The sequence below is a fragment of the Toxotes jaculatrix genome, chromosome 2 (assembly GCF_017976425.1).
Source record: "Toxotes jaculatrix isolate fToxJac2 chromosome 2, fToxJac2.pri, whole genome shotgun sequence".
NCBI classification, from domain to species: domain Eukaryota; kingdom Metazoa; phylum Chordata; class Actinopteri; family Toxotidae; genus Toxotes; species Toxotes jaculatrix.
In genome coordinates, this window is record NC_054395.1 from 26,507,711 (window position 1) to 26,517,361 (window position 9,651).

Here is a 9,651-nt window from a genome sequence, read left to right on the forward strand (position 1 = left end):
TTGTTGAATGTGCACATTATCATATATCTCTATAACAAATAGGTGTGCTGGTGAGCTGTCACAGACAGAAACTTTGTTTACCTTTTGTTAACTGAGACAAAGCTTTCATTTCAGCTTAGCATATAAAGGGGACTTTATGCTTCAGAAATGCAGACGGACCTAATAGGCACAGCCTTGTTGAGAACAGCCGAGCTCATAAAAGAGACAGAACCAAGATTGTTCCCCTTATTGCCCTGCTGGACATTGTTTACAGTATTGCAGTGGCAACTACACTAACATAAATCGGCTAATTTAACATATTTGACATTTTTCTCAGGGCTTACTTTTACCCAAACTAATTCTGAATGTTTATAGTGAGAAATCATTCACAGTGTGCAACTTGATTTTAACTGGGTACATAACAGAATCCTAGCATAATTTGGTCCCTTTGTTTTGTATATAAACAAGTAACCGTTTAATGAGGAGTATTGAGGTACAGTTACCATTACAGTTCAGCTGAAACTGTCATGTTTAATGTAGCATTCCCAATTTGTCTTGACTCATTTCTGTGTTGTAAGACAAATGAAAATTATTTCATTGCTTTTAAAAAAGGCATTGTTGATCTTCAGGGCATTATATTTTAGTGTTGCGCTCTCAAATGTGTTTTTCTCCTTTTATCTTCCCACAGCTCGATTTTCCAATTTACATTGGAAATGAAGACTCATCTGATCAAGGTATGTGACCAATCAAATGAAACTGCAAAGGCTCAAATTCTTAAAATACACTCTTCTAATGCTCGGCTGAACCAAAATAGACTCTTTATAAAAGAGGAACACAGTTTTTTTTTTTTTTGTTTTTTTTTTTTAAATGTACATCCACATTCCTGTTTTACAGTTAATACAGGACACTTGTATAAAAATTATATCAGTTTACAGTAGTTTTTTTTAATTTTACAAGGTTTGTTTAACTTCTTAATTTCCTTTGGATGAGGCCTGTGATAGGAAACACCTAGAAGCAAAAGAGGAAGTACGTGTGTATGCCTGTTCATGGTGAAGTGTCAGAGTGAGGGTTTGACTGCCAATCATCTCACACTATATGCGATTTTTTTTTTTTTTTCAATGTTAGCTTCATTCTGAAAGTAAAAGCACAAATGTAGAAACACTGAATGCACTTTACATCAGGAATCAGTTTATTCACCAACATGTGGGTATTACAAAAAAACTCACAACAACTTAAACACGAGTATCATGTAAATATTCCCTTTGGTGCAGATTCAGAGATAAGTGGAATCCCTCATTAGACAGTATTTTAAAAGCCAAGAGACCATCTGAGTGCTTATGCAACTGATACATAAGCTGGTGATGTGCCTTTAAAACCAGTGGGTTGTCAGGTGATCGAGGAGGCTCAGTCAGCTCAGCCTCACAGACAGAAGAGCCAGAGTGTGTCTCTAGCCGAGAGCAGAGAGGAGAGCGCCAGAGAGGAGGGCGGCGGAGAGGGAGAGAGACCCAATTATAAGGGGACATGGGGGGAAATGGGGACACAGCAACGTCACAGAGTGGGGGACAGGGAGCCATGGTGGTAGGGTCCCTTTAACTGCAGTCTGCTCATGCTGACTTGCCTTGTGTGGCAGCTAGCATGTGTGTTTCTGTGTTTCTGGCTCAGCTTGATCAAGAAGCTGCGTTGTGTAGCCACAACAGTGGTTTAAAAGCACAGAGAATTAAGTGCTGCGTCACACTCAGGAAGAGGAATAGCGTGATCATGCGCGCATGTGCATGGCTGTGCGTGCGTGCACACGTACATATGTACTTGTGTAGGGTCTGCTCTGTTTCTGTGTATATGTGTTAGTTCGAAGTAGCAGTCTAATAGCAGATCCTGCTGTTGCAACAAGATGAAAATAAAGCGTGCGTGTGTTTGAGAGGCAAGCAGAAAGGGAGAGAGGGAGATACAGAGAGGGAGGGAGAGCAAGTCAGAGAGGGAGAGAGAGAGAGAGAGAGAGAGAGAGAGAGATTTTGGATTAGTTGCTACGTCACTTTTTCATGTTGGGAGAAACAGAAGCCGAGATAACAGAAGCCCAGAGTCATCGAGTTTTCCACCTGAAGTGGACACAATGGTTTCGGACAACCTCGGCTTTCTCCTCCTCTTCCTCTTCCTCCTTGGTAGTTTTGATCTCCTCTGCCTGTCGCTACTATATATATATATGTGTGTGTCTGTGTGTGTGTCTGTGTGTGCTGTGTAGTTCCTGTGAGCTGTTATCGGGAGTTTCAACATGGATGCTGAGGATGTGACACAGTTTCTATAGGTCTTGTTATGATGGTATGGCAAGGTGTGTGTGTGTTGGGTGGGCAGAGGTGCGTCAGAGGGATTAACAAAAGAATATTCTGGAGAGTTCTTAATACCACAGCGAAGCTCAGTCAGGAATGTTTTACCGAGAATTATCGGGGTATTCGAATATCGTTTTTTTTTTTGCCACCATCACCACAGAGAATACGGATGATTACATTGGTGTAAATAGGTGAATACAATCACGCATGGTGCTGTGTGGCCTATTATGAAATGGTATTATATGTTTAATATACCATTATATGGGAGTGTGCACCGATGCAGCCAGATGAACTATACAGCAACCATCGAATGAAATTACAGGATAAGTTGGTTGTTGAATTCAACGATAAGGCTGATATATATATATTTTATCTCCCTACGTGTGTGTATATATGTATACATATGTGTACATATGTATATATCTACACAAATGTATCTGTTTGAACTGTTGACTGCTGGCCTACTTGTTGTGGTTAACTCTTGATGGAGTTGATGGAAAAAGTGAGCGTGGGGCGGGAGAGGCAGGCATGTATGAAGGCAGAGACTGGCTGGGATCCAGCTGTATGTTACTATCAGACAACAGATCAGCTCGGTGTCTGTGGCTAGTGGCACTTTTGTCATGTGGTTTGTTTTCACCCTCCAGGGCCACTGGGATTTGGCAAAACGCTTCCCAAGACACATTTGTTTCTGCGTAGTTAGGAGAGACAGAGATGGTGACGCAGTCATTTCTGGGCTGGACTTCTCTTCATCCAGTACACAGCTTGTGTCTCTCCCTTTCTATCTCTGTCTGTTTATCTATCTATTTATTTCTCTCCTGGAGCAAAGGAAGGGGCTAAATGTCATGGCTCAGGATCAGAGACAGAGAAAAACAGAAAAGGAGGGGAGAGAGAAACTGAGATACAGAGAAAGAGGGAGAGAAAGAGAGAGAAGTTGTTTACCTTGCTCTCTGGGTGACTCTGCTTTGGCTTCTCTCCTGTTCACATGCACTGGACTTCCTAAAGCTGCAGCATCACAGGCCATCGTGCCAAAGCTGGATTCTCATTGGATGGGTGGAGCTCCCCTAGCTCCGCAAGCTGCACAGCAGTACTTTATTGGCTTAGTGCTCGCAAGCAGCTGGAGTCAAATATCTGATTGGTTAAGAAGTGCTGTTCACTTATACAAAGGTTTGGAATTGCTGAAAGATTCTTCTGTGGCTTCATGCTCATCGTGTGTGTTTATGTTAACGTATTGTTCATTGTTAGAAAGGTAGCTGGGGATTTTTATAGAAGTGGTAACACACATTTCCTATGTACGTTTAGAGAACTGGTAAGTGATGAATCAAATCCAGTTTCACTGCTGCCTTTGTTTCTCAGTGTATATCTTTACAAGTGAACAGCAGCATACGTGAGGTGATTATCATACATTTATCATCTAGCTGATGCTGCCATTTCTTTCTATACATGCATGTTAGGATGCGGTGAGCAAACCTAAGGCCCTAGTAATACAATGTTTTACAGTTACCGAAATTGCCCAATAATTTACCTGGAAAGAGCTATAAAATGTGTACTAATGACTGGGAAAATAGAGACAATGCTCCAAGACATTTTAGTTTACTTAGTTGTGTAAAGTTTTTGAGGAATGTGTTGATTTCCAGAGGACTTTCCTTGAGTGAACTACTAAAATCGTAATGACGGGATCAGTCTAAAGCAGAGTAAATATTTATTATTTTATCTATAGACAGATTTCCCGTTTTTGCGTGCGACCTGCTCTGCACTGACCGAAACAGTCTCTAGGCTGCACCAGCAATTAATCTTAATTAATTAATTGGACGTGTACCAATAGGCCACAGTCTCCATTTTTCCAAGAATTAATTCCAAATTACACAGCCCTTTCTGGGACCCTTCCTCCAAATTTACAGCGACATATCAGTTCCTTCCTAAGTAATTATAGGAAACTATGGGACCCGTAAAATAAAATGTCACAAGACCTTCCTGTTCACCCTGCTCTGTGTGTGAGAGCGCTGCTCAGCATCTTCTGCGTAGCTTTGCCTGCCTGGCACTCCCTGATAACTTTTGTGTTCGTGTTGAGGATGGCAACAACATGAAGGATGTAAATCTTGTTCTTTGGGGTTCTTTCTCTTGTTTATGAAAAGCGCCCTGAGATAACTTCTGTTATGATTTGGCGCAGTCGCTAGATGAGAAAGAGGTCTTTCTCCTGGCTAGAAGTCCAGCGTCCTAAACGTGCCACATTTCTGAGATGATGCAAGAGTGTGTGTGGCTGCCCGTGGTCTGCATTGCAGCTCCTGCTTCTACAGTCAGCGTCTGTCTCTCTCTCTTTCTCTCTCGCTCTCTCTCTTCTAAATGCGCTGATGGTATAACAAACTGTGTACTGAGTCTGCGTATTTATTTTTCCTTTGTAAAGATGATTGTAAAGAAGAACGTTCTCAGCATCGGTGCTGAAGCGGATACTGTCCCAGTCACCACACCAATGTGAAGGGTGATTCCTTATGAGTGCATTAGGACTATGGTTATTTTACTAGTCTGTGTAGGCTACACATTGACACAAGGTGACACATAGAGACAGAAGTACACGATTCCAGCTTCCCTCCTGACAGTTTTTTTAAAATTGTAGAAAAGTGTAGAAATGTACAACTGTCAGCTATTAAATTGCTTATCATGCATATTTTACTGCAGTTTACTCACTCAGCGACTTACTGTTAGTATTAAATTACCATTTCTCTGGTTAAAAAAAAAAAAAAAAAAAGAAAAGGACTAGAGTGAAGATACTGTATTACCCTTATGGGTTTCCCCAGGGTGCTTCACAGTTCCATCCTGATGTTGCTGACCGCTCTCTGAAGGCCTCCTGTCCCTTTAAATCTTTTATAAGCATTACACAACAGGTCCAGTGACACACAAGCAACAAACAGCCCGAAAAAGAAAATTGACGAGGTTGGGTTGAGCCAGCCAGGCGAAGGAACCAGACACCTACGGATAGACAGGACCTCTGATCAGCTGTCACTGTGGCTACCATACAAACACACACACACATACATTGCCCTATGCATCTGCGCAACACTCCTTGGGATTTTGTTATTCCTCTCTTTGTGAAAATCAAAGTAAATCACATCTGATGTTTTAATCAGTTAAAGACAGTAGTGTTTGCAGGAGTTGTCATTGTGATCATGAAGAAATTAAGGCAGACTGTGTGTAGGCGTGTGTGTTCTGGAGGGACAGGGGTGTTTGAAGCAAGACAATGAATTGTTGTGGTCCTTTCACCTACATGCAAATACTAAAAACAGCCAGAGGAGGAAAAAAAAGGTTATTCAAAACGATTGGGTAGTTGTGTACTTTGTTGAAGCACTTGGCAACAAATCAGTGAACTGGCCACTACCTGTCCTTGCCCCACCCTGTCAGTGTATTGTTGCTGTGTGTCTGCGTCATGGCTCTCATTGCCAGCGACTGACTGCCACTTCCTTGCTTTTCTCTTGTAGTGGCTGGAGTGCAACGCACCATCATTCTCACAGTTCTATCAAGCAACAGAGAGGAGAGGACTCATCGAGATCTGTCTGTACATAGCTGCAGGTGAGCCTGTATGTTGAAGACATGCAGTGACAGTGTTTTGTGTGTCTTGTTTGGCCCTTCACACATCCGTGAAGCTTGGATCAAGTATCAGATCAGTTGTGTAGGCGTGTTAGAGAGAAATAGATTGAGAGAGAGGGGTGTGTTCTGGTGCTTTCTCAGTGGTTTTCCATTTCATCTCTCTCTCTTTCACCCTCTCTCTCTCTCTCTCTCTCTCTCTCTCTCTCTCTCTCTCTCTCTCTCTCTCTCTCTCTGCCCCTCTCTCCCTTCACCTTCTTCCCTTCTCTCTACTTTCTGGCCTAAACCAGGACAGTGAATCAAACTTCTCTCTGGGCATGGCCCTGACAGTATTAACCATCCCACAGTGCGTTACATTAGAGGGCCCTAGTCTCAGAGGGACTCCCAGCACATCGACAGACAACACCAATGGAAGCACATTGTGCCTATTACTAATTTAATGATCAGCGTAATTGAGATCAATGCATTGTTAAAAAAATTTAATTGTTCTGTTTGCAAATGCCAAGGCCTCTGGATCAACCACAATTTAAAACTGAAATACCTCTAACAGATTTCATCTTTTCTGAGATCTTATTTAAGTCAGCTTTCCCAACTGAAAGAAGGAACCAGTGTTCACTGTCTGTTGTGATTAAATGTCATGCATATTTGTGTCATATCATTGTGGGTGTTTGATTAATGAATAATTCACATCTGTGAACAGAGCATGCAGGGGATTACTTACATTCACGTATTCCACAAAAGACGTCCTTCTCTTTTTGGATGTTTCTGAGCACCAGTCCCTCAACTCCTACTATTTCAGCTGATCAGCAGTAAAGTCAAGTACCTGATGAGAAATTGATGTCTAATGCTATATGTGCCTTGACTCTGAGCAGCCCAAACACGTTTTTCCTTCCTGAAGTTATGTATTCCAAACATATAAACATCTGTATGTGTTGTAGACTCCTAAATCCAGGCTGTCCCTCAGATAGCTGGCATATCAGTAATTGCTTCACATCCACACAATCTTAGGCTCTTTAATTACATTACATGTGGATATCAAGCTACTTGTGTATCTGCTGCTGCATCTGAACCACTCTTTTGTTCTCTCAAATCATTTTGTTTCAATTACTCTGAAATGCGCCTTGAATCCCCTGCAGGGAGTCCTACTCGTATAACATCCACTATAAAGGAGAATCACTACTTTTTGTCACTGAGTGCTAATTTTATTAATTACTTTCTACTGTTTTCTACTTAGAGTGACTTTATTTTCCGCTGATGTTAACTTCATTTTCCACTATTTTATAGATTCAAGGGTGTTTTACATCACAAGAAGTCTTTTGTCAGACGTGCTCCCCTTGGAAGCTGGTTTCAGATGGTGGCTTAGAGTATTGTCACCTATCTAGCACCATTTGAAATCAGTGTTCTTGGGGTGGGAAGTGTGTTTCAATAACCAGCAACAGGCAGCCATGGAGAATCACCAGGGGTGTCCAGTGATAGAAGTAAAAGAAAGAGACTTCACCTGGCAAGTATCATTTCCTCAAACACCTTTCAGTGGGCAACTAACCACCGATCTACAGTGATGTTTTGACAGCTCAAATTCCTTGTCCTCTCTCCAAGGTTGACCGATTTCTTTTGGTGTTCAGAGTCTGCTTTTGTTTCTAGCACCATTTGAAATCGGTTACAGTGAAGGACAGATCTCATCTTACTTTGAGAAGGATTTTGCAACTAATCTGTGCTCATTATTTTACTGACTGCATTGACTGTAGTTACATTTTGTCACATTAACGTTTTAAGTGGAGAAAAAAAAACAAACTCTCAGTGGATAATAAGGCATTTGGGAATTTAGTTCTTCAATAATCCAGAATCTCTCATTGATATCTTGACTGTTTTTTTCAGGGGTGGAAGGAGTATTCAAATCCTCTACTTCAATAAAAGTACATTTGCATCTCATGTGTAGTGATGCTAGTATTAGGGATGTACCGATCCACATTTTTTCACTTCCTATCCGATCCCAATACCTGAATTTGGGTATCTACTGATACCGATACTATTTCGATACCAGAGCTCTGTTTGCTTTAATATTATTATTATCATGATTGTTGATTTTATATGATGCTGTAATAAATCTTCTGTACAGGCAAGTGTGATATGTATGAATGTATGCATATATGTCCCAAAAGGCAACTTGAGGTAAGTATAAGGTTAGAAAAACAGGAAATCCTGTTAACAGTCAATATTTCTTAAATTCAAGAGATCCCCGTAAAGGGTAACCTTCTTTTAGACTACCCCTCTCCAAATAAAATAGAAATAAAAAGGGCTACTTGATCTGATCAGCACAAATTAAGTATACTGACTCTTGTAGCAGCATCAAATCGCAAATATCCCGAAGGGTGGAAGCTCACTCACGGTTCATTTTCTTCCTGCTGTACCTAGAAGGGACAGAAGTCTGTGAGTAATATATTGTTGGTGTGTGAATTACCTGTATGACTTACCTGTTGTGGTGCCCCGCTTTGGTTTATCATTTGTGTGTAAAAGTTAATAGCTCGACCGATCCGATGCTAATGCGCTACCCCGTCAACGGGATTCTCCATATTATGTTAGCATCGAGTTAATCACTACTTATTACCACTTGTAGGTCGCGACGGAGCTGCCGCCCCTCGGTACAATGGCTTTGCAAACATTGCACGTTGCAAACATTGCACATTGCTGTCTTGCTCAAGGATCAGGATCAAGGATCAAGGATCAAGGAACTTTATTGTCATACCAGGACATTTGCATGTTATGGTACGAAATTGGTACTCAGGTCCCAGTTTTAAGCCATAAACATTAGAGAAATATAAATATAGACATTAGAGAAATATAAACAGAGAATATAAACATTGTGAAATTTAACAACTAGCAATTAAATAAGATAAAAAATAGATAAGGTAAGGAGGCCGAAGTTAGCATGTGCAAAAAAAAAAAAAAAAAATACTCGTGCAAGTAGGGAGTAGTGCAAGGGTCCGTGTGTTACACTGTGAGAACATGTTGCCCTATAATGGTGGTATTGTACTTAGTGGGACAGTGTTGTAGTGCAAGGCTGTCAGTGTGGGGGGGGGGGGGGTCTACAGGGCAGGGCTAGAGTTCAGCAGTCTCACAGCTTCAGGGAAGAAGCTGTTCCTGAGCCTGGTGGTCCTGCTCCGGATGCTCCTCAGCCGCCTGTCTGAGGGGAGGGGTTGGAAGAGACTCTGTGAGGGGTGGGTGGAGTCCTTCATGATGCGGAGGGCCCTCCCTCTGCATCGTGCTGTGTAGAGGTCTGAGGTGGTGGGCAGGCTGTTCCCCACAGTCCTCTGTGCAGCCTTTACCACCCTCTGCAGAGCCTTCCTCTCAGCAGCAGTGCAGCTGCCATGCCACACAGTGATGCAGGTGCAGAGGACACTCTCCACCGCACAGCGGTAGAAGCTTCTCAGGACTGAGCCTCCAAGTCCAGCTCGCCGCAGCTTCCTGAGGAAGTAGAGGCGCTGGTGGGCCTTCCTGACCAGATGAGATGTGTTGGTGTTCCAGGTGAGGTCCTCGGTGATGTGTACACCCAGGTACCTGAAGCTGGAGACCACCTCCACAGCTGCTCCTCCGATGTGCAGGGGGGGGAGAGGGCGCCTGTCTCTTCTGAAATCCACCACCATCTCCTTGGTCTTTTTCACATTGATGCAGAGGTTGTTGTTTCTGCACCACTGCTCCAGATGTTCCACCTCCTCTCTGTACTCTGACTCATCGTTGTCAGTGATGCGTCCCACTACTGCTGTGTCGTCCGCGAACT

At 42.4% G+C, this 9,651-nt stretch overlaps 1 long non-coding RNA gene across 2 annotated transcripts; it reads left to right on the forward strand.

Annotated features, from left to right (window-relative positions):
* Positions 1–628: 628 nt before the first annotated feature.
* LOC121186851 lies at positions 629–8,867 on the forward strand. Of its 2 annotated transcripts, XR_005894549.1 has the most exons (3): positions 629–713; positions 5,771–5,861; positions 7,161–8,867. It is a non-coding gene; the product is annotated as an uncharacterized LOC121186851 (long non-coding RNA). The 2 variants fall into 2 exon arrangements; XR_005894548.1 differs by lacking the exon at positions 629–713 and having other exon boundaries at positions 4,079–5,861.
* Positions 8,868–9,651: the final 784 nt, after the last annotated feature.